Below are 26,716 nucleotides of genomic sequence, written 5' to 3'. Positions count from 1 at the left end.
CCCGCTGCATTTTTGGGTTTTTAATTCAACACAATCAAAAATGTTATGTTAAAATACTCAACAGATGTTTACTTCATCCCAATTACAAGCAATATAAACAGCATATATGGTCAATATTTTCTCTTTACCTTTGTTAGATCACATTTAAGAATTGCAACCTCGTGTGGGAATGGCAGGAGTAGAAACACAAAACTCACTCTTGCACTCTTTCACACTTACACACAATCTCTCTCTCACACGGACGCACACACACACTCATGCAGACACATACACACACCCACAACACACACACCCACAACACACACACAGACACACACAAAACACACACCCACACACACTCGGATATGTGGTGTACGGTCACTCTCCATAGGCATAATGGTTTTTCTAATGTACAGTCAGTCAGTATAATATATCCCCCTACACTAACCCTACCACTAAACCTACCAATCACAGAAAACTTTTGGCATTTTTTGAATTTCAAAAAACACCATTTAGTATGTTTTAGTATGAGGACACAGATGTCGTCATAAACCATGTTTACGTTGTAACACCCATGTCATTATACACATTTGTGTCCTCATAAACTATATACAAGAACATACACACACTAACAGCAGGCCCTGACAGTAGGAGGACAGAGTAAAGGTACACAGGACCTACAATTTCCACACTTTTATTAGCCCCGGGTCCAGTGGACCCGAACATCCTGTGTGTAATATAAATGTGTAGGGGGGGTGTACAGTGTGTTTTCATTAAAAATGTGTTCTGATATATATTCTTCACAGAAAATGAGCCAAGGCCAATGAGTCTCAGTTTGAAAAAATAATTAATTGTATCATTTTTGATAAAAAATGAAAACGCGTCTAACAGACCCGAACACCATACAAGGGTTAAAATAAACTAACATGGAAAACATAAACAATGAGCTTTTTTATTATTCTGATTTAAAATGCTAAATGCTTTTTTTACTTTGACTTTGATTATTTGTCACAGACTCATTTACTTTCCTGTTCAACAGTTCTTCTGTATTAGATTCAATCCAAACTCTCTTTTGATGAAGATTCATAAAGTGATTCAGTCAAAACTGGACATTAAAAAGCAAACGTGTAAAAACAGTGAAACTCAGGGTGACAAACGTTTATCATGAATGAAAATAACAGTCAAAGATCAACAACTGAAGAAACATGTTCAGACTGAAACAGGAACAAGCGTTTATTGACCACATTAACATGATTAAACTTGAATAAAACATGTCATGTGAATTAACAGCGAAATTCTGGCAGCAGAGGTGACAGTAGTTTAATATTCAATTTACAGTTATCTCTATGATTATACATACTGTATGTCATGTTATTAATTTCACATTGATTATAATAATGCTTCGATTCTACAGCATGAGATCCAGCAGTGTTTTTATCAGATAATCTCAAGGTTTTCAAAAACACATTGTGCACAAAAAAGAAAAAGAGACACACAGAGAAATCAAGATTTAATCAATGAATTAATTAACGGCCAGGGTTCAGTTTGGCACGGGTGTGGTACACGTGTAGTGTGATCGCTAACAAAGCCAGAGCACAGAACAGCTACTCTTGTGTGCGCTATTGTCATTATTAAAACAGCAACATTTTCTGACTATTATAGTACACTTTTTCAATTAATTAAATTAAAATTAGAGTATTTTTAGACTTATAACGGTTCTGGTTACCTTATTGATGAACAGGAATTGTAGTTTGTGAGTAAAGCTGCAAATTCCTCCATCAACTTCAGCTGCCTCCGTAATAACCTTCTAATACGTGCAAATACAATCAAGTTATAATCACTGCACAACTAGTGAAAATTGCTCTGTTAGTGAAAGTGCTTTTCTTCCTGTTTTCTTCAAAACAAAAAGTTGCATAATAAATGACTTAATCGTGCTCCGGCGCGGTATGATGAGTGCAATGTAAATCACAGTGTGAGTACGCCCTAGGAGACCTTGAGAGGTTTAATATCTTCTTTTCTGTTTGTTCAGTGATTCTGCTTGTAATGTCTTCAATAATGTTCAATCATTATTTATTTATATTTATGCATATTTATGGACATCTCAGGTTAAACTTCGTGACATTTAACAAGGCCTGTTTTTTCAGTGATCTGAATATATGTATTTTTAGGGGAATTTAGCAGTTTTATTGTAATAATTTTTCAGCAAATCATTGTTAGATTTTACTCTGTAAAAAATACATTTATTTCCCAACTTTGAGATATTTATTTTATGGACATCTCAGGTTAACATTAATGTGTGTTTGTCAGTCATTCAGTCAGTTTGTGTGTGTTGTTTAATGTCACACAAAGACACTGAATCATAAACACTAAATCCAGCATAAAGTGGTTCAGTGAATGTGGTGTTGAATGTGTGTAAGTGTGTGAGTGTGTGTGTGTCAGAGACGCTGTAGAAGGACACAGTGCCGGCCGACACGTCCAGATACACTCCTACTCTCTTACTGCCTAAACCAGCAGAAACGGCAGTGTCTTGCATATTGTGATAGATAGTGAATCTCTGATCAGTGCAGATCATACACCAGGATACCATATTGTGTCCAAACAAACAGTCATGCCCTCCTTTCCTCTGGATTCCTTTATATGTCACTGATACATCACAATGAAATCCACTCCATTCAGCCTCCCAGTAACAGCGTCCAGTCAGACTCTCTCTAGACAGAACCTGAGGAGGATGCTCAAATCTCTCTGGATGATCAGGATACGACTGACTCTCTTCCACACGCGTCATCTTTCTGTTCTCCTCAGACAAAACGAGACGATTGTTTGCTGTGTTTGGATCCGGTGTGAGATCAACGGCATCTGAACACAAGAACACACATTACAACAGCAACATTTACAACAACAAAACAACAAACACTAAAACTGTGTATTTGGGGAATTACATTTGTGTAGTCTTGATGCCATCCTGAACTCTCCTCCATGATCCACGCTAGAAAACACACACACACACACACATTGTTTTTTTTTTTCATGTTTTATGGGGACTTTCCATAGACATCATGATTTTTATACTGTACCTGTCACAGATCAGCCTAATCATCATCCTCTGCACTACATTTCCCATCACTCTCCTCGGTTCCCACCTGCACGTCATTTCCCAATCACTCATACCTGCACCTCATAATCACCCTCATCACTGCCACTACACAGCTTACTGTCTGGTCTTGTTGATGCCAAGTGGACTGTTCACCGTCTCTAGCGCTTTCATTCCTCTGTGTCTCCCTCAAAATTGCCCTTTGAACTCTCACTTACATGCTCACCTCTTCAATGCTCATTTATTGTTCAATAAACTCACTGTTCACCTTCCATCTTCCTCTCAGTGTCTGCATTATGTAACAGAAGACCGGACCAACACAGAAAATGGATCCAGCAGTGCTCTTACTTTGCCTGGACCAAGACCAGCATTCCCTCGAGGCCCACACCGCTGCATTCCTCGACCTGGCGTGACTTACCTCCTTCCCCAACAGATCATTAAGTGTTGTTTTTTTACCATACAAGCCTCAATGCGGAGACGAAGGCACGCCTGCCCGGTGTGGGACCTCGGGAGAATTTTGAGGCTTTTGTAGAGAGGGTATTATCCCACTGTGGATCTCAGTTCACCATCGGCCTTTCCAACAGCGGTGAACTTGAGACCATTCCAGAGTCTCGTACCATCATGGCCGCCATTCCATTCGCATCTACCCTTACCGCCGGCTCCGCCCTGGCCGCCTGAACCAGCACATTGACCATGGACATTCAGTTTACTTTCACAAGACAGCATTTCAAAGCATAGAAAAATGTGTTTATGCAAGTGCATGTAAGTAACTCTACCCTTTCATTTGTCAGAGTCCACCGGTTTTTGTTCCGCAGTTGTTGTTGTTCGAACAAGATCCGCAGACTAGCATATAATTTATCAGTAAGAATGGGAATTAAGGCTTCAACGGCACAGCATAATGCTCTCATAGACCCCCAGTAAAGCACAATGTTTGGACGGAACCTGACAGTGATGTTTAGAGCCTCTTGTCCAATGACCATGGAACTTTACTCCAGTTTTCTTAAAATCCACAAAAACAATTAAAACAGAGAGGTTCATTCTTATGGGTCAACATACTTTAGTTTGTCCAGATGGCTGAGTGCTTCGGAGAGCAGCTTCAGTCCTGATTCTCCTGGGTGATTGTAGCTCAGATCCAGCTCTCTCAGGTGTGAAGGGTTTGAACTCAGAGCTGAAGCCAGAGCAGCACAACCTTCTTCTGTCACCATACAGCCAGATAATCTGTGACAACAGTGAGTGTTCATGTTAGTGTACTTCATTTGTAGAGATGGGAACTGAAAATCAAATACTTGAGATCAGGAGTAGGATAACATTTTGATTCCTCTCATTGATTCCTTTTGTGTGCATTTTAATGACTTTAAACCATTAACCCTCTGGGGTCTAAGGTGTTTTTGGGGTCCTTGAGATGTTCTGACATGCCCTGACATTTTTGCTTTTTTCAGTTGCTTATAAACATATTAATGGCAAAAAAAAAAATCACACACTATTTAGCACAAACAGGGCTACCATGAAATGTGAGCAACAAGAATGTACATGTCTGCATTTTTGAGATAATAATGTTTATGCGTGGTTATTGAAAAAACTAAAAACTAAAGTTTCTGAAATAAGGCCATAAAACACATTCTAAATATGTGCCAATAAGACTTTTGTCTAAAAGATGTCATCGCCTAGTGTTTTTTCTTCAAAATGAAGTGAAAATCACCCTGCCTTATCATTCACATAACACAATACATTGATTTGAATTTTGCAAAGCACTTTCTGTTTGGAAAGGCCATATGCGGAGTGGGCGTCAACGGTCATGCATATATAGTGGTTCACACCTGAGGAGACAATGGGGCCCGCATACTTAATTAGCCATTCATTCAGGTGAGTCACTGAGCCACAAGAATGCAAGAGCAACAGTTGGAAGCATCTCAATTCTTTTTTATTTTTCCTCATATTGTGCTTGCAATTTGGCCTATAATATCCAAGGAAAACATGTCTAGTAATTGTGCAGTTAATTCTCATACTGTATTTTCAGTTTTGGAATATTTATGCTCTCCCCAAATTTGTCAATAATAAAACACAATAAAAGTTATTTAAAGAAAAGGCTTATATTTACCTTTTAATAGTTTGTTTACATCTACCTTGTAAATATATTTTTTTATTAAAAAGGTTACAATTACAACAACAATTCAAGTGTAATCTTTCTTTGTAAAAACTAAAGTATACATTTTATCATACATATTTCAAAGTTAAGGATTTGATTGATTATTTGATAACTTTATTTTTGACAAAACATATTATATTTAACATAAGCAAATATTGGCAAACAAAAGCTTATTTGAGGTGGCAGATATTTTACATTAAAAATGTATAATCTATAATGCTGCCGTTCGCCGTCTGAGTTACAATCTTCCTCTGAGGAAAAGGTGCATTCTTCCTCGCCGTCCAGAATCATCTGAAGGGAGTCTTTATTACCGGAGAAGCGTGTCATACTCAAAACGCGATGAACTATCAGTAAGTCTGATGAAGAAACTTTTTATGGCATTGATCGGGGGGCGGGTGCGCTGCATACTAGATCATCTAACGATTTACATGTGAATCGCGCGGGGGGCGGGGCGGCCGCAGCTGATTATAGAGATAATGAGGCAGAAGGAAAAACGGTACCTCTCCTTGCTTTCAAACGGATTACATGAGTTGAAAACATTTGTTTTTTATATAAATTACTTCATTTAAAAGAGGAGATTTCAAGCTTCATAAAGACATATCTCACGTGCCTGTGTGAGAAGTATTCGCTGAGTTATGATTCATTTTCGGACGCGTTTCAGAATGGACTACACGGACAGAGAGAAGGCAGAACTCGCTTCGTGTTTATTTTTCTTTATTTGGCGAAAAGCACAACACTTTGTTTTTATTGTGAGTGTACACAAAAATAATACACACTTAACAGGATAGATTGATGTATAACACAAGCATATAAGATAAAAATTAATATTTTTATTTTATTATTTTTTTGCACTCATACGGAAAAAAACGAGCCTATCGCGCCGGCGCGATAGCCGACCTCAGGGGGTTAAAGCGCTAGACCCGTATGTTGTTTTCTGTGCTGAACACACACCCAAAGCACGCTCAGAGAAAAAGTTATTCAATGGGATTTTAAACCATTCACATGCAAGAAGACTTGTGTGCTGTATTAAGACCTACAATTAATTTGCCTTGCCTAATTTCATAATGGCATCATCACATAACCACACTTGCGACACTGACATGCACGGACTCCTCAATGAAAATGTTATTTAATATAGACTACAAAACTAGGTGATCTATTCACAAATTGTCAAGACTGCTTGTTATAAATCTTTTTTCATCATTCTGATAAGTATAGTTGTTGTTTGATCCATGGCGAAAACGGCATTGTTGTTCGTCAGGATTTTCTTTTGTTTCCATAATTAGCACATTATTGTTATTATTGTTATTATTATTACAACAATTATATAGGCCTAATAACATTCTTTAGGTCAGAACACAGCATAATCAGTCATAGATGACAATAAAAACCAGCTTCATATGAAGACTTAAAAAAAAAAAAAAACTTTTAGCAAGAAATATTGATTCTTCTAATTTTTTTCATTATCACTAATGTATGGTCCACAAGAGAAACATTTAGTCATTAAGATAATTGATATACCATTATCAGTAAATGTTGAGGTAGATTCAGCACTCATCTGAGAGAATTGATGCACCGTGCAGCGTCAGATGCCAAAATTATGCCAGACATTCAAATTTTTCGAGTTCACTTTCGGCGAATAATTGATAATATTGCCCAAAACTAATGCAACCATAATACTGCGAGTTATGCAAAGATCTAACTTTAAACTTTCACTTCAAAATACAAACTCTATTTTTACCCAACAAATGTGTCCACAAATGCCCTATTAACAAATAGAACATGTATATCCAATATAAGCGTGATGGTGTGCGTAGCAAAATTACGTCATTGCAGTGTGGGCGGTCATGCATGTTGCGTGCACAAGCCCCCATTTCGCGTAGCAGTGTGCTCTGCATTTTTTGTAACTTGGTGCATGGCTCCAAAATGCACAACTTTGAAGCGACTCTGGCTCTGCAGGTAAATTGCTTACATTTACAAAAATGGGCCTACAATAGCAGAAATTTGTCTTTTAATGAAAATAAAGGTCCACCGCTGCTTCCTGATGGTTTAGCGGACAATAACTCAGTCACCCCCTGTCAAGTATAAATGCCTAGTCTGTTTGGGGAGGTGCGTGCACAGTCAGTGGAGGCTCGCAGTACTGAACCAAGCATAAACAAGGCTTGAGGGACAGACACAGCAGTGGAGATCGCACATCTCTCTATATACTCAAGTAAATGGGAGTGGGAATTTCCCGCATTATGAACATGGCACTTGCCGGAGTTATTAACATTGTAAGCAATACCCACAACCTTACACAAAATTGCAGGCCTTGTAGCCTATATACAGATAATTTAGTAAGCAGAAATCCGAAATTCACCTTAACATGTTTCTTCAAATTAGAGTAAGATGCAGATATCTCGATTGAATTGATGCTTGAAGAATGCACTTCCACAGCAGCCATTATTAACAGCATTTGGCACCATCTACTGCTATGGATAAAGTTTTCTATGCAAGATTTTATTTGACGGAAGTCACAAGACCGATTACTCTCTTCCTAGCCAATCATGTTGATGGATAAACATAAAATTTAAACAAGCATGTAACGACCACAAATGGAGGGAAAATAGCAGAGTAAAAGTACAGATACATCACTTAAAATGTACTCAAGTATAAGTACTACTTAAACTACTTTAAAAAGTACAATTTCTTAAAAAGCAGGCTGCTTAGGTCCCATACCCGTCTGTGGCTGCTGCACCACAAGGGTACTGGAGAACAGTGCTTCCCTGACAGACATCTGCAGAGAGGCAGGCTGGGCTACATCCAATATCTATGCGAAATTTTATAATCCAGAATTGATAGTTTCGTCTTAAGTGTTAGTGGGCACAAATAGGTAATTGTCAGTCAACCAGTTGGGTGTATCGCTTGCACTCAGCGCCTTTCCCCTCTCTGAGGTGATAATGTGCACTTTTTTGTCCATGTTTTTTGGTCCTATTCTCCAGCACTCATTGGTAGCTGAATTTGGCGGATGAATTCGCTACCAGGCCCATTAGTCATGGCATGCCCCTTTTCAGGTGAGCCTGTGTACTTGGGTTAAGTGCTCCAGATGTGCTGATTCCCTAACAGTAAACTCATTTGATGCATTTTCACTTTTTGGTTTCTCTGTTAGTAAACCCTGTCTTGGTAGAGCCTCACTCTGCCACCAGTCACTGTGGCTGTAGAGTTTCTCCCTACTCAGGCAGAACCCACCACAAAAACGTCTTCCATGTGAAGCACTTCCCACTAGGGAAGTCCATGTGATGTATTCTCCACATGTTAGCCTCCCTTCAGGCATGATGATATCTCTGAGGTGTTCTTTTTTCTGCATAAGAAAAATAACACTTTCCCCAGCGCAAACTTCTGGTCTGCACAGCTGGATGTTTTTATCTTTTATTAAAAAAAAAAAAAAAATCAAAGGGCTATTTTTAAGTACGGTCCTTTATCACACCCCTTGTGGTACAGGCTACGGCAAATTGAGGTGTTGGGAAGGTTACGACGTGGCCTGGGTGCACTTGTCATTAGGCAATTCAATGCAAATTCCACTCGTTCATTTTCATTGGCCTTTTCTGAAGTTTCAGAGGTGTTTAGAGCTCTCAAAGGCATCCCCTAATGCCACTACATAAACACACCGTCTCGTTCCCTTCATCAGGAAACGGAGGTTACAATAGTAACCAAGATGTTAGTTGACATGTAGTTGCAAAGTAACCTATATTTAGTAAAATATCTAAAGTGGAACATTGAAATAAAGAGTAACATTTATTATTACAGTGAGGACTATGCAGTGTTTTGTTTAACATTTCATTATTTAATATTTGTATTTCTAAACTGAATGCTCAAGTTAGATGGATCTGCTTTTGTTCTTATTTTATTACTAACCTGTTATCAATAATTAATTACTTGAGAACTTTTTACTTGTGTAAGGTAGGTTAGTATTAGTTTTTTCTGTGGTATTAAAATTGGTACAGAGAATTGTTAAATTTCACTTGCATCTAACATTTTGGTATTTGGTATTGTATTTCCAGCAGAAAAAAAAGTTTCATTTCATTTAATAACATTAGGCAGTTTTGATTTATATGCTGTTTAATGTTGATGATCGTGTTATTTTACATATGCATATGACTACATACTGTATATCACTTGTTTTTGCATCTCCTTTGCATGTGTTTTGATCGGGAGATTCAGTACTCTTTCAGAAGATCCATAATAGCGTGTGTAAAAGCGAAAACAAGGAAATCTGGAAATTTCCATCAATGGAGGAAAAGAGTTAAGAATAAAGAAAAGCATCACACACAAAAACAAAAACATTTTTTCTTTTGTAAAAAAAAAAAGGTTGTAACTGGATATAATAACTGTTAGCCTAACATGTGTTAGAAAAGTCAGTTAATAAATCACTGCATTTATTGGCTGAATAGTTGATTAATCATTCTAAAAGTCATTAGTCTATTATCAAAATACATACCTCAGTATATTGAGTACACAGTTTGGACTTCAGTCCAGCACAGAGCAGCTTCACTCCTGAATCCTGTAGGTCATTGCTACTCAGGTCCAGCTCTCTCAGGGAGGAGTTTGATGATTGTAGAGCTGAAGCCACATTTTCACAGCACTGATCAGTGAGATTACAGAAGACCAATCTAAACAGGGTAATGAGATACAATCTATTAGAGATGCACCATATAGATACAAACTAATGTTTGCGGGAACTGTATGCACTCATAGTCAGCATAGTATGGAAAGGCTTACATCTCACTGTGATGCTCACAGTTATCATGTAATAATAACAACATCACATGGATTAAATAATAAATAAGCAAATTTCAGATTAAGGAAAATGTATCTAATGTATTTAAATGTGTAAGACAAAATACATATATGTAATAATATGCTTTACATAATTTTAATAAATTATCTTAAATTTAAAAAATAATTAATCGCTAACAAGAATTGGTCAATACTGAAGCCACTTTTTTTTTAAACTCTTCATACAGTCTGCATTGACAACATAATTCTTGACCAAAATATATCTTCTATTTTATTTCATGATTACTGCTTTTTATATATTAGTATTTACATATATTTTCTATATACAACATTTTCTATATAATTCAATTTAATTACTGCAGATACTAAATTTGCCATCATTCTGTTTTGAATGTGTTTTTACAGTTTTCTTTCACAATCGCTAGGACACATTTATCAATACCTGGGTCGCTTTTTCCAAAACTCTTCAAACAGTGAGCACAACACCAGTATATGGGCCAGATTTACTAACAGCTTGTGTCAGCGCAAACCCTCTTTGGGTGTTAAAAAACTACTTTCAGGAATTACTAAATACACGCAGTGAAAAAATAGTGCTGAAAAGGTGAGGACAGTTGTTCTGCAGCTGACCTTGTTTCATATGCATTTGTAGGAATTTCCCTTTCAGATGCAAAATGTATGGGAGAAGAGTATTTAAATGAATCACTCAAGGTGATTTACTAAGGTTTGCGCTTTTCAATTTACTGGTCTTTGCAGCATTATTTACCGCCCCAAAAAAGCACGTCTTAACCCTTTAGAACCTGAAGCTAAAATAGGTGTTTTTCACATAATTTGATTTTTTTACTGTAAAATTCTAAAACAATGTGCTATCTTCATGTGCAAGGTGTCATCTTTTTCAGAAAAATATAAGCTTTCAACAAATTACAGTTATTGACCATTATTGTGTGTGGTGAGTTTGTAAATAGAATTTAAATAGACAAAATTAAAAAAAACGAGAATAAATTTACTGATTTTTATTTAGAAAAAAAAAAACAGAAAAAATCATGAACGAAAGACGAAAGAAGCTAACACTTTAAAGTTGAAAAATGAACTATAATAATTTTTTTTATTATATATTTTTTACTTTTATATTTTATTATATAGTTTATTATAGTTTTATTATATTTTATTTTATAGTCTATTATATAGTTTTTTGTAACATTGAATTGCACAGTTTTCATTTAGGACACTTTTTTTCATACACGCACACATACAAATGCACGCACTCATAGGCACGCACACATACACATACACATGCACGCACTACATGCTTAGATACGTGAAAGAGTAACGGCCATACGCCTCCAAAATTTCATTAAAAATCATCCGAATCCCCTCTTCTGCTGTCTAACACTTCTTTCACCATTTGTTCGTTTCTTTTATTATTTTATGCAATCCAAAACACTCTAACCTGCCGTGCGTCGTATCTCTCTATTCAAATCCTTCCTTCCCGCGCTGCTGTCATTTGCAGACAGAAAGCATGACATTACCGTAATAAGCCGTATATTGGTGAAAAGCGCATGTTGTCTACTTTCAGGAACTATTTGAATTATTTTGATAGTGCAAACGGTTGAAGAGTTACAGTGACATGAATACAGCTTGGTTGGCTGTGTCGTCGATGACACATCCGGTTTTAAAGGGTTAAACCAGACGTTCATTTGTGCTGCTCCTGGTAGAAATAGTACAAGGCATCAGTTTACTGTCAGGGATTTTGTGTTGTATCGCCCATTCGCGTCCAGTGTAGACTGAAACATTTACACTTATAATTAGTTAAACTGAAACATTAAAAATATAAACAAATTTATATTTATTTATAAATTACCAAATTTTGTGTGACGACTAAGCCTGTTTTTGATTCACTTTAACCATTTTATTATCTCTGGTACTCTTGATTTTTACAAGCCATCCGTTCATTTTGTTTTTAGCTCAAATACAGTTCTGAATTAACAGGTGCTCACACCCCCCTAGGGTGCCCCACAGGTTGAAAACCCCTGCTGTAGCCCATGAAAAAAGTTACTTGAATAACCTATACTGCTATATAACTATACACAGCCAAGATGGCTGACACGCCTGAGCCCTCAGACAAGATGGCTGACCACGCCTGAGCCTGTTACTGAGAGAAAGTTTCCCAAGCCTGTTCCTGAGAGAGAATTTGCCGAGTCAGAGTCCAGTGAAGGCTCCAGCTCCTCCTGACCAGAGTCCAGTGAAGGCTCCAGCCCCTGACTAGAGTCCTGTGATGGCTCCTACCCCAGACCAGAGTCCTGTAATGGCTTCAGCCCCTGACCAGCCCCAGAGTTCAGCACAGAGCTCCACTCAGTGCACACTCCAGCCGCTGAGTTCGCTCCAACCCATGAGCCTGTTCCAGAGTCCTCCCCAGCCCAGAAAACTCTCAAGAAAATTTTGGGAGTAGGGGGGCCAGGGGGCTATACGTCCCCGGCCATAGTGGCCAAGCCTGGCTCCCATGGCAAGGCCACAAAGGCTGATCCTCCCTGGCCTCCTGAACTGTCAGATCCGCCCTGGCCCCCTAAACTGTCGGTACCGCCCTGTAGGCTCCCTGTCCCGTTAACCCACCCCTGTGAAGTCTTTGCGGTGTGAGGACACGCCTTCCGTTGAGGGGGCATTCTGTCACTGTGTCTGTTTGTTTTGATTTCTGTTCATGTCTGTGTTTGGGTAATCTGTTAATTAGTTCAGTTCTGTTTTTCTCCGCCCCCTGCCTGTTTTTTTTTACATGGTTACTGGTTTAATTTGAGTTTCAGTTCAGGTGTGTCTCTTTAATTAGTCTCATTAGTTCCTCTTTTTGCTGTCTATTTAATCCTTGTGTTTCTTTCAGTTATTTGTCAGTTCTACGTTGCGTTTAGTTGGTTGTTCTGTTCATGTTCCTGTGATTCTGTTTTGTGAAGTTTGTTTTTGAATAAAGCTGCTGCACTTAGATTCTGTTTCATCTCTGCTGCAACCACCTTGTAACATATACAATATTAGCCTGCATGGCACATATATTGTTATATCTTATCTCAAAGATTATCATAGACTAATATGAGCCATAATTTTATTACTTAATAATAATAAGGGAGGAGTTTACTCAAAATGGTAGTATAATTGCCCAGGCTAACCAAAAGCAGCAAATATATCATAAGTATTATGCAGTGTCCTCTGGTCTGATCCAAGTCTCTGTCAGGGACAATAGGCTGAGATATGAATGACTAGAATTAGATGTAATGAAATCAGCTTTGTTTACAGTGGACTGGCAATTCCAGAGGACACTGCAACACCTGTTGCCCTCTCCACTCTCTGACCGGATGGGGTGGAGGTACTGGTCTTCTCATCTCAAACGATTGAAAATTGTATCCTTTATCAACTCAATTACCATCACTAGGCCTATTAAAATCTATGTTGTTGTTGTTTATCGTCCACCAGGTCAACTTGGCAGTTTCTTGGAAGAGATTGATGTGCTACTCTCATCCTTCCTTGAGGATGGTACTCCTCTCGTAGTTCTTGCAGACTTCAACATCCACCTAGAAAAGCCTCAGGCTGCTGATTTCCACACTCTGCTTGCCTCATTCGACCTCAAACGAGTATCTACTGCGGCTACTCACAAATCAGGTAACCAACTAGACCATATTTACATGCACTACTGCTCCACTGACCATACACTGGTCCCTCCACTGCACACCTCTGATCACTTCCTCCTCACTCTCAACCTCAACCTGCCTCAGAACACAACTCCTTCACTCTCACCCTCTCGCCTATCCTCATTGGTCTCATCCACACTTCCTCCGCCTGATCAGCTCTCAACATTAGATACTTATAGTGCAACTGATACTCTTTTCTCCACCTTAACATCCTGCTTGGAAAACTTCTACCCCCTTTCCTCCAGGCCAGCCCGCGCCACCCCCTCTGCCCCCTGGTTATCTGATGTTCTCCGCGAACAACGTTCGAAACTCAGGGGTGCAGAGAGGAAGTGGTGCAAATCGAAATATCCTACTGACCTTGTTCTTTATCAATCCCTCCTCTCTTCCTTCTCTGCTAATATCTCTACTGCTAAAATGACTTACTATCACAACAAAATTAACAATTCTTCTGACTCTCGCATGCTTTTCAAAACATTCTCCTCTCTTCTCAACCCTCCTCCTCCTCCTTCATCAACCCTAACAGGGGACGATTTTGCCACATTCTTCATAAATAAAACAACCACCATCAGCGGCCAGTTTACCAAACCACAAACAGACACACACCAGCTAACTTACCAGCTAACACACACATTCTACCCTTCTTCTCTCTGCTTTCAGAGGAAGAAGTCTCCACCCTCCTCCTTTCCAATCACCCTACTACCTGTTCGCTTGATCCTATTCCCACTAATCTGCTTCAAGCCGTTTCTTTCTTAGTTGTGCCCGCACTCACGCACATCATAAACACCTCTCTTCACACGGGTACTTTTCCCACAGCATTAAAGCAGGCTCAGGTAACCCCACTGATTAAGAAACCCACTCTAAATCTAGCACATCTGTAAAATTACAGACCGGTATCCTTTCTTCCATTTGTCGCTAAGACACTTGAACGAGTTCTTTTCAACTAGATCTATTCCTTTCTTACACAGGACAACCTCCTGGAAAACAACCAGTCTGGTTTCAAAAGCGGACACTCAACTGAGACGGTCCTGCTCTATGATGTCTTTCACAATTTAGCCCTTGGACCTGTATACCAGGTCTCGGTACCTATCCCTAGTTAATTTCTCAAAATTACAAACATGCACATACATGTTGCTCACATATTATTGTAGCAGTGCTGAATATGGTGTAATCAGACTTTATCCATTCAAATGTTCATAAGCAACTTAAAAACTGCACAAATGTCTCAAAACATCTCCAGGGCATATACACGAAAACCCATTTCTCAATGCAAACATTTGTCCTAAATGAATAGGGTTGGGAATCAAAAATCGAATACTTGAGGTCAGGAATCGGATACTTGTTCTAAAAGTAAAATTTTGATTCCTCTTATCGATTCTTTTGTGAGCATTTCAATATGACTTTAAACAACTGTTTTCTGTGCTGCACACACATCCCAAGCGCACTCACAGAAAAAGTGATTTTTAACCATTAAACCGCGAGAAGACCCGCGCACTGTTTTCTGTGCTGGGCACATATATAAAGCGCACTCACAGAAAATGTGATTTTATGTACTGTACACACATCCAAAACATGCGCACAGAAAAAAAATATTTTAATGTGATTTTAAAACATTCAAGAGCTGTTCTCAGTGCTTCAGGTATGTGTAACTATATTGGGCAACTCTTAAAGTGACAGCAACTACCATCAATAACACTAATCAAACAAAGAAAATTCAATTGTTCTTGACTGAAAAACTTTTGTAACTATATTTGTAATGGATATTTTATTTATAAAGTGCAGTGTTATTTTACATTTGATTACAGTTTCTGTACTTGAATATTTGAAAATCTTTAAACTGTATATTTCAATCGTATCTTTGTTCAATTGTATTTATTTGCTGTGATTGCTAATTTTTTATTTGTTCTTTTTTAATTAATGAGTGTTTACTTGTCTTTAATAATGCTTGAAATTTATATTAGTTAGGATAGTTGTTTTTCTATGGTATTTCAAAAACCACAGGCAAACGTTCCTTGAGTAAGTGTTCTTTAGCCTGTTGATTTTTGTTCATGATATTCAGCTACAATTAAATGTTTTGCAATAAGACTACTGTTTTAAAGTTTTATCTACGTTTTTTTTTTTTTTTTTACCTTATTGAAATTGAAATTAGGAATCATTAAGAATCGGAATGCATAAGCAGAATCGAAATTGGAATCGTTCAAATTCAAACAAAGGTAAAACTGAAGATTATACCAGCACTAGAACCACCAAACGCAATGGTTAATTAATAATACATATATTTCCCTTTGAGCTAATTGCTACACAATGTGAAACTCAAACCTCAGTATGTTGAGTTGACAGTTTGGACTCTTCAGTCCAGTAGAGAGCAGGTTCACTCCAGAATCCCGAAGGTCATTGTTACTCAGGTCCAGCTCTCTCAGGGAGGAGTTTGATGACTGTAGGACTGAAGCCACAACTTCACAGTACTGATCAGTGAGATTACATTGTGCCAATCTGAAAAAATTGAGGACTCTGGTTAAAGAGGTATACTGGTGTGCTGATATCCCCACCAAATTGCAAGATTTCCTTGATTAACCAATTTTTAGCATACAGATAAAGATGATTTTTCCCTCTCTGGTCTTTACAGCAGAAGGATCCAACAATTAAAATAATTACAGTATGTGACATTTTATGAATATTATGTCACATATTATGTGCAAGCTTCAAAAAAACTTTCGTTAATTTAAAACTTTATTGTAAAAGGTCTTTTTAGATGAATTCTGTTATTACATGTTTTTAATAGACGTTTAATATCAGAAACTTAATATCAGAAACTGGTAATTGGCTGTGATTTTTTTTTTTGTGATGTATTAATCAATAATTGGTTTGAAAATGAAAACAACACTTAACTACAGTCATTTGTGTTTTATGACCGTGAACAAAATTCCAGAAAACATTTATCAAACCTTCATTACAACTTTTGTTAAACGTAACTATGTTCATATTGTAATATCATTAGATCATCACACTCACAGGGCTTTTCGGCAGTTCCTCACAGCAGGTAACAGTCTCTTTTGACCTTCTTTTGATTTGAATGCATAATTTTTAAGGTCAAATTCATCCATCACCTCCTCTGACATCAGGATCATGTTTACCAAAGTTGAACATTGTGCAAGAGAAAGGTTTTTGTTTTTTGTTTCAGATTTGAAAAACGACTGCATTTTTTCAACAACAGAATTTTTCTTCATCTCAATCAAGCAGTATGACAGATTCATCCATCTTTCAGGACTGATATTGTTTTTTTTACCTCGTTTGAGGTTTTGGATTATTTTCTTGATGCTCTCTGGGTTGTTCTCTGTGTGAATCAGGAGATCCTGTAAGAGTCTCTGATTGGACTCCAGCGAGATGCCATGAAGGAATCGAAGGAAAAGATCCAGGTGTCCGTTTTTACTTGTCAAGGCTTTATTGATTGCTCCTTTAAGAAACACATCCAGTGGAACATTCCCAGACTGAGTTCTGGACTTTCCTGTAAGGAATATTTTCAGAACTTCATTGTTTTTGTGTAAATAGCAGAAAAACACATACAGTGCAGCAAAAAACTCCTGAAAGCTGAGATGTACAAAGCTGTAAACCTTCCTGTGATAAATCACAGATTCCTCCCTAAAGATCTCAGTGCAAATCCCAGAATACACTGAGACGTCCATGACGTCTATGCCACTCTCAATCAGGTCCTCCTCATAGAACATCACATTGCCCTTCATCAGCTGATTGAAAGCCAGTTCAGCAAGTTTCACAATCACTTCTCTGTTGGACTGCAGGAGCTTCTCTGGATCTCTCTCTTCATACTTCTGGTTCCTCATACTAGTCTGAATGAGGAGGAAGTGTATGTACATTTCAGTCAGAGTCTGAGGGATTTCTGCACTGAGATCTTGTTTCAGGATGTTTTGAAGCACAGTGGCTGAGATCCAGCAGAAGACGGGTATGCGACACATGATGTGGAGGCTTCTTGCTCTTCTGATGTGTGAGATGATTCTGCTGGCTTGATGCTCATCACTGATTCTCTTGCTGAAATATTCCTCCTTCTGAGGGTCATTGAATCCCCGAATTTCTGTCACAAGGTTGATGTATTTGGAGGGGATCTGATTGGCTGCTGCTGGTCTGGTGGTGATCCAGATGAGAGCAGAGGGAAGCAGATCTCCTTTCATGAGGTTTGACATCAACACACCCACTGATGAAGACTCAGTCACATCAGAAACTTTCTCACTGTCTGAAAACATCAGTGTAATTCTGCTTTCATCCAGACCATCAAAGATGAACACAACTTTACATTCATCATAAATCTTTGGGTCCAGATCTTGAAGTTCAGGATGAAAGTCCAGCAGAAGTCTGTGAAGACTGTACTGATGATCTTTAATCAAGTTCAGCTCTCTAAATGGAAGAACAAACATGAAATCTACACCCTGATTGGCTGTTCCCTCGGCCCAGTCCAGAATGAACTTCTGCACAGAGACGGTTTTTCCAATTCCAGCGATGCCTTTGGTAAGAACAGTCTTGATTTTGTCCTTCTTCTCTCTTCTCTTCTCCTCATATCCTAGTTCAGGTGAAGGATCAAAGATGTCATTGCAGTTGATTGGAGTGTCTTGGAGTGTCTTGTAACTTTTCTCCATCTGTAGCACCTCATGTTCTTCATTCACCCCTTCACTCTCTCCCTCTATGATGTACAGCTGTGTGTAAATCCTATTCAGGAGGGTCTGATTCTCTTGTAGTTTGAATCCCTCAAATACGCTCTCATACTTGTTCTTCATGCTGGTTTTGTGCTGGTCTTTGACTCTCTGCAGATCATCATGCACTGGCTGGTGAGAATCGAGCTGCAGGGCTGCTTCTGTGTCATGATGACTGATGTGTTTCTGACAGGAGGAGGATGTGCTGGTCTGACAGGACACATCTCTGATCTGGTCAGCTCTCACACCACTGAAAACACATTAAGACGAACAGAGAGACAAAAACAAACAGAAAATAATAGAGACATGTATTATATATTTAATATGAAATTTCTGATTTGAAATCATACCACATTCTAGAAAGAAGTGTTTATTAATAATGAGTCTCCTTTTAAATATAACATGATTTATATTTATTATAGCCAAATAATTTCTTGACATCCCATATAGAGTTTCCTCAAGGTTATTTTTAGGACCGATGGTAAGTTAGTAAGATACATGTTGCCCCCATTTGGGGTAGATAATGACCAGCATATGTAAAGGATTGTTTGAATATGATATTGATGCATCTAAGGTGACAAAAATAAGTTCAGTGTAAATAAACATGTAACAGAGAAATTATAGAAAGAAGCATAGAGCCCATTTTACACTAGAAGCGTAGCAGAGCAGAAGCAGCACAAAAGTTGTGAGTATGCAAAGATGAATTAGTGCATTCACACTGTGATTTCAGGACTAATCGCAGCATTTCTAGAGTCAACTGCAGCTGATGGTGTCAGTAATCCATTTTCATTTTGATCATGAAAAATGCACTGTTGCTTTAAGTGAGCGTGAACAGCACAGCAAAAAAAATAAAATAATTGACTCGACACAGAATGCATCACTGCTTTTGCTACGCATTGTTGTGTGCCTCACCGTGCCGTGTGAAAGTTCTAATCTGTTAACATGGATGTTGAAAATAATATGCACTGTTTACCGTTCTGGTGTCAAACAGACCTAAGAAAGCACACATATGCACATAACAACAACAGTATAATTAGTTTGTCAATAAATGACAATATTTATTTGTGATTAATCTAATACTGAATCAGTTCCTAACTATAATTAATATTATTAGTTATCAGGGGTGTAACGGTGCACAGAAGTCACGGTTCGGTACACATCTCGGTTTCGGGGTCACGGTTCAATATATGAGTTCAGCACAACAGGAAAAAGCAATAAATCCCCAATGCTAGTTTCTTTTCATATATTTTGAACAGACAGTGGTGCAAATTACAGTTTGTTCTACCTAGCAGCATTTAGTCTCCCCTGAGGTAGCTGGTACAGTACAGCCTCCTTTAGTGTATGAAGCACTAAACAGTAAACAGAACGCACTCTTGCTTAGGTCATATTTTTTGTAGGACTGATAAAAACAAACAAAAGGTAATTGGTCATAATCAGCTACAAAAACTGAAAAGCACTTCTTGTGTTAAGTACAACATAAATAGAATAATGGAGAAAAAATAACTTTTGCAGAGATTAGTTTGCTTTGCGTATGAGAGTTCATTAACATGCAGTGACAATGGCAGATGCACAAAGTTCAAAATTATGCTTTTTCAAGAAATCATGGAAAGATGAGTGAGAGGGAGAATATGTGCCATCTACATCTGAGCCTACTTCACCTTTCCACAAGGAGGCGGCAAATGAAGTGACAACTGAGGCTTCCCATTTCAAGAACATGCATGTTTCATCACAGGACTGTAGTGAGACTTCCATGAGTCACAACACAAATCGGCACAATGCCAAATGATTGTGTGTCATTATAACAGCAGAAACTACTTAAAATACTCTGTCATTTAAGGTCATACTGATAAGAGTAAGAATTCTTTTGTAAAATAAAAAAAAGACAAACAGGATGGCGCTTTCTGCCTCATAAAGGTCTTCCTCTATCCTTTACGGTAGTGTTCAACCAGTGCTCTGCTAGAAACTCTTGTCAGTGTGTGTGAACAAGGACTCTCTGTGGTTCTGATCAGTTCTAATCACCTGTGAAGATTTTTTTGAAGATTTTATATTTAAAAAATATAAAACATTAAATGTGTAAACGAAATTTACTAAAATTAATTTAATCAGACGAGTAAACATTTTAACTTTTACAACCCTATAAATAATTTTTCACATCTAAGAATAACTTCCTCATCAGCTCTCAGTACTGATTATCAAATGACTGGATCTCTTCTGAGGATAGTAATTGGGTGAATATTTCTTGAGGCCGAAATGTGTTGAAGCCGGGGACTTTGGCACAGTGCACTGCACAGTCCACATAGGTCTTGTTTTTAATGATTCACCGAGTACTCAGCACTAAAAATGTAAAACAGGGCAGGGCTGTGCGATAAAGTTTTGCATGTGTGTGAGACAGAACCCCTTGTTTGTGTGAAGTGAGAGTTGGTTGTGTGTTTGTCTGTATGTGAGGTTAATCTAGGTCTGTACTATTAACCGAAATTAAACAAAAATCGTGATTTGGCTTAGTGCGATTATGGAATTAATTAATTAATGACTTATTAAATTAAATACAATTTCATGGTGCATCGCAGCACTGTGATCAAAGCGGATCGATCAGTAAATGCTATTCAATCTCTACAAGTGCTGTGAATTTAAGTCACTTTTAACATGCATTTGAAAAAGCAACACGCGCCAAACATCTTCCCAAACTTGTGATGAGTAGCTTTACAAACCGAGTGTTTGACATTCCTTTTGTGGTCTGACTTTGCTTCATATTACAGAATGAGGCAGAATACTATTATTTTATAGTATTCTATACAATAGGGGTGTAAAAGTACACAGAAGTCACGGTTCGGTACATACCTCGGTTTTGGTGTCACGGTTCGATGCGACTTCATTACTTTTACATGTCCGGCCCCCCAGATTCCTGCTTCCTTCAAATAAAAAATCAAGGAGTTGTTGATTTGTTACTCTAACTGATATATTGACTAATGCTGTGGGGTAAAACGCAATGGCTGTTTTCAAACTTATTGGTTTGATTAACGTGTTGTGCGTAGCCTACGCTGTCATTTTCTTTACGTGTGAGAGTTAATTAACATGTGGATGAGCGAGACGGTGAAAAGGAGCCTACTTCACCTTTCCACAAAGAGACAGTGAGTGAAGCGGCACCTGAGGCTTCCCATTTCCCGAGTCACGACACGAATCGGCACAATGCCAAAGTGATTTGTCAGCGTAAACAACTTAAAAAACTTAATCATTTATGGTCATACTGTAAGGCTCCAGCTTGTAATGACTTTCCCTGCCTGTAGTTGGCGCTGACCTGTAATGACTCTCCTAGCCACTAGGTGGCCCCAGCTTCTGTAAAATTCATTGTGTTGCCACTCATTATTATTTGATTTCTCCCACATGTGGGATTCATTAGCTTGTATGTGTTGGCCTATTTAAATTTTCCCTTGTCAAGAAAGCTAAGTCTGTTGCATTTTAGGATTTGCCTTTTGCTCATCTTTTGTTTCTTGGATTTTTTTCTGTGGAAGCTTGGCTTCCTTTCTGTTGTACTTTTAAACTTGGACTCTTCAGTAAAAACACCTTTTGTTCAGTCATTTAAGTCTGCAAGTTATTCTTCTGCTCTTGGGTCTGTCTGCTGTTTGTCATCCACAATAGCCCAGTGGTAAAGAAGCTGTTCAGTTGACTAGAAGACCAACAACCAACAAACAAACATTAATCGAAGCTCTTGCGTGCCATCTAAACTCTTGTTTTGGGTTGGTGCATAGATAGCCTCTTTTTCCTGTTGTGGTGGTTAGCAAACAGCGTTGCATTACTGCACACCCCCTTCTGGATTAAAGTGTGGATGCCCTGTGACTGACTGTTGTTGTCGTCAGACTCTATGACGTCCGTACCATGGCAGTTCAGGATGAATACATGTACCGTTACACCCCTACTATTCAGTGATAAAGGCTATGCCGAATCCGATTAGCATTTCATTATATAAATATACTTTATTCTTATGAAGAGATGTCTACAAGAACACAGATAAACCATATATTTTTTTCAATCGTATGTGTATTGTCTTCATGTTTCATTAGTCAAAGCGTCTCTATCTGCGTTTTATTCTGCTACAGTGATAGCTGGATGATTTTGTCCATATAAGGGATTTCCTGGAACTTTCCGACTTCTATGAATCTCACTTGTGGACTTTCTGCATTAGGGCGCCCTCCGGCTACGAGTATGAAGGAAGCAGACGTTATATTACATGCATGAACTCACTAATGCTCAAAAGATCATATTTTGGGTTAAAAATAATAATAATTATCGTGTCTGTTTTCAGAGATTGAAACAAACATTTTATACTTGTGCTACAATTGTGTGGCTTGTGCTACAAAACTTTTAACCTCTGTAGCACCAGTGCTAGGTGCAAAAAAAGTTAGTGTACAGCCTTACAGCTCGGTGGTTCATTGTAGATTGTCTACAAACCGGAAGGTTGGTGGTTCAATCCCCGGTTCCACCTGACCAAGTGTCGAGGTGTCCATGAGCAAGACACCTAACCCCAGCTGCTCCCGACGAGCTGGATGGCGCCTTGCATGGCTGACACCGCCGTCGGTGTATGAATGGGTGAATGTGAGGCTATGTAAAGCGCTTTGGTGGCCATAGGTCTGTGAAAGCGCTATATAAATGCAGTCCGTCATTAAAACATGTGACCACGTCACATTTCTATTGGAAACGATATCCAGTATGTTTCGCAGTGAAACACCACCTACTCGTCGCACGCTCACCTAACACATGAGTTATGATCAATCACAGATGATCCTTATCACTCGCTTCCTTACACTTTCACACATAAGCCGACATTATTATCTGCATGATGATACTCACACAGGGTCAATGTTCACTGCACTATCACTGAGATTACGGGGATCAATCATGGATCTGTTACTCTTCATGAACACGCAGTCGGATACTTGAGAAGCTGCTCTCTTTCTCTTCCTGTTGATGATACTGAGAAAAATACAGAAATATTTCAGATGGATGCAAATTATCTGTCAGCACTGTAAAACCGAACAGATTATTGATACAGACAAAATATGCCATTATGAGCATGTTGTCTTTGTTGTTGATACTTGGGTACTTACTGTAAAGTTTGGAAATCTCAGGCATCTAAGAGTTAAGGGAAGAGCTCAAATGTATTTCCTTCTTTTTTTGAAGATAATAAAAATATACATTTAGTCTTATCATGGTCCCATTTAGTGCTGCATGAGTGAATCGTCACTGACTTCAGCTGCTTTACAGCACAATTGAACTGAATCACTGAATCCTTATTTTCCTGTTTATCCCTGTAAATCTGCTTTGAAACAATCTTTATTGTATAAAGCTCTAAATAAATAAGGGTGAGTTGACTTGACCAGCGCTAGGGTGCAGTCACAGATACCCAAGCCTCAAAATACCGGCTGTACCACAGTATTTATCATATGGAAGTAAATATTCTCACATGTAATGCAAGAGCTGAATTCAGTTGTGTCTGGAAGTTGCAGAATAAAACGAAACACGGGTTAAAATGCGATTTAGTGTCATTGTGATACTTTAGCAGGTGTAACCCTTACAAAAGCTGTCATGAATACGATAGTCCCATTAACATGTTCTTATACCTAAAATCCCTTTGACTGAGCATCTCTCATTACTGAGCATTATATCTCTTTGTCTCGTGTTGTTACTGTCCATATTAACTCCTTGTTGAGACGTCCTTTTCTATTGGGCCCCATAGTATAATATATGTAAGTGTGTGAAGTAAAAACATATCTGTGTATGAGTTTCAAAGGGTTCTGAGCTTATTGGGTTTATTGAGAACAATATGGATCAATGGAGCTGTTCCTTACAAACCCACTTGACAATAAAATTATATTTCTGGATTATAATTACAGAGAGATCATTCAATGTCATTGTTACTCTAGAGGATTCCTAAATACTTTTATTTAATATTTTTGTTGTTGAATACAGTATCTTTTCAAATACAGAATATTAATTAAAACTGGCAACAAAATAAACCAGGCTACATTTCATTTACTAACTATACTATAAAAATTGCATGTTTGCGGGGTGTTTCAAATATTTACAGACCTTAACATTTTCTTCATTTTTTTTTCTTTTTTCATTTACTATTGTCCACATTTCAGAGAAAGTTACTTCTATAAGTGATTCACCATGTTAAGTAATTTCACATCCAAGTTTCACTATAGTAGATAGTTCAGCAGTTTCATGATACTCACACAGGGTCAGAGGTCACAGCAGGTCCATCACTGAGATCAGGGAGGAGATCCACCTCCTTCTCTCTCTCCTCACACACACTCATTTTACAGGTCCGGTTCTCCTCCTCTGTCTCCTCACACACACACTTATTTTACAGGAAGTTTGCTTCTTCTCTTCCTCCATGATGTGAGACTTGATTTCAGACCTGTGTGTGGACACAGAGGACATACATAATTCACAAGTGAAGTAAATAAAAAAAAAAAAAAGTTTTTTATTAAATGAAATTTGAGAATTCAAAAATGAATGTGAAAAAACCCATTTGTGTGCGCTGATGTGAGTAATGTGTGACACCCAGTCAAAACTTTACCTTTCACTGATTCTTGAGATAAGGGGCAAACATGTTTTAGAAGTTAGTTTTTATTATTTAATAATACATTATTAATAATTTATATATTTGTAGACAAAGGTCTCAGCTAATGAACCATGTAAGGGAACAGGTTTTTCTAAAAATGTACATTTATTCACTTCATAACTTAATTTGTCAACTCCATCAGATGCAATAAAAAGCATGTTATTTTAATTTGATTCACCCAACAACAGTCTAAAGTCTTCAATTATCTAGTAAGGGTTTTCAGTAAAGGAGCTAAGTGATAAACTACATTCGCTAAAAAAGTTTTATAAAATTTATAAAAAAAATTCCCTGGGTTTGGGTTATAATGAAAATTCCATTTCCTAAATTCCTTAATACTTTTTCTTCTTTAATATTAAACATTTATATTATCAATGTCCTTAGGCATATCAGACATAATATCATGTAGGCCTAGTTCAGTTGATGTTTTAACACAATAAATGGAAAAAAGAATAAAATATTTCTTTCAAAATTAACAGAAACCTTCATCTGATAGTGTTAAATACTGACTGAGTTGACAAAGGTCCAACTGAGGTTACAACTGATTGACAAGATAACAAATTAAGACAACTAAGGGTTTGCTATTGCTGTGATCTCATGTGAGTCACATGTTGTAAAAAAATGATGTGCACAAATTAATTATTTATAATAAGAACTGCAATATCCCTTAAAATTAGAATTATCAATTTAGATTTCAAAGTGACAGTGGATGTAATGATGCTATATAAGGCAAGTCAATTGTAAAGTGTTACCATCATGAAGACAGAGTTGTCATGTTAAAGCTGTGACTGCAGAGACTTCAACATTGTTTGTAAATATAAAAATATAAAACTTTCAGGACTATGTGTCCTACTATGAGATCTTCAGAGGAAGATGACCATGATGGCATTGCCTGATTTATGCAGAATTATATGGAGAGAGAAAAAAATCGATGAATTGATTCACATTGAGGACACAACTTAGAAAATATAATTCAATATTGTATTGTTTGGTATATGACAGATCTCTGTTTTTCGATTTAAATGTATATTTTTTTAATTTGTTGCTTGTTGCATTTTTAAACACTTTGTTTAGCATTTTTAATGTGTGACCTCATGCCGAAGACAGGTTAAATTACATTTATTTTCCAAGTATAGCATGTATTTAAAATAATACTAAAGAAATTGTTTAAAAATAAAAGCAATGAATGTCCTTAGTATCCAGATTTCCTTTAGATGCAACTTTTTAAGTATTTGTATTTTGATTAATTTCTTTATTTTTAACATAAAGAGGGCGTTTGTGTGCTGGACATGTTTTGTCCTTTATCTCAAGACTAGAATAAACTTCACTAGGATAAATCAATGCAGTCACTAATGCAAAAAAAAAAAAAAATGTACATTTCATTTTACCAGTTTTGTCAATTAATAAAACAGTTCAACTTATAATAAAACATCTCATGACATTGACATTACAATCACGTGTTTGAGTTTGAACACGTGTTTAAAGTTAAATTTGCTCCTTATTGACACTACAGCTTTGAAACGTTTTAACGAACTTACCGTAACCTATGAAGACATTTCTGTTTCTGAATCTTCTGAAATGACTTCTACAGTCATCATCTGCCACGACTGCTGTGCTTTCGGTTTCATGCGTCAGTCTAAAAAGCTCCGCCCCAAACTGAGCTGAACGTGATGACTCTGAACTGAAGGCTACTATGGCAAGCCGCGTTTGCATTAAATACCCGACTGTACGAGTCAAAAT

General features: G+C 37.6%; 1 pseudogene across 1 annotated transcript; it reads right to left on the bottom strand.

Annotated features, from left to right (window-relative positions):
- Nucleotides 1-1,123: 1,123 nt before the first annotated feature.
- On the bottom strand, nt 1,124-26,619 carry LOC308687866 (NACHT, LRR and PYD domains-containing protein 3-like; annotated as a pseudogene). The gene is made up of 9 exons (XR_014032276.1): nt 26,515-26,619; nt 24,588-24,772; nt 23,200-23,322; nt 16,667-18,604; nt 15,974-16,147; nt 9,694-9,865; nt 4,127-4,288; nt 2,919-2,965; nt 1,124-2,835 (listed from the first exon to the last, which is right to left on the bottom strand). The product of XR_014032276.1 is annotated as an NACHT, LRR and PYD domains-containing protein 3-like (transcript).
- Between the last annotated feature and the right edge of the window lie 97 nt (nt 26,620-26,716).

The sequence above is a fragment of the Scardinius erythrophthalmus genome (genome assembly GCF_964197995.2).
Source record: "Scardinius erythrophthalmus genome assembly, chromosome: 1".
NCBI lineage: Eukaryota > Metazoa > Chordata > Actinopteri > Cypriniformes > Leuciscidae > Scardinius > Scardinius erythrophthalmus.
The sequence above is the reverse complement of the archived record's forward strand: the minus strand, read 5'-3'. Positions and strand labels throughout refer to the sequence as shown.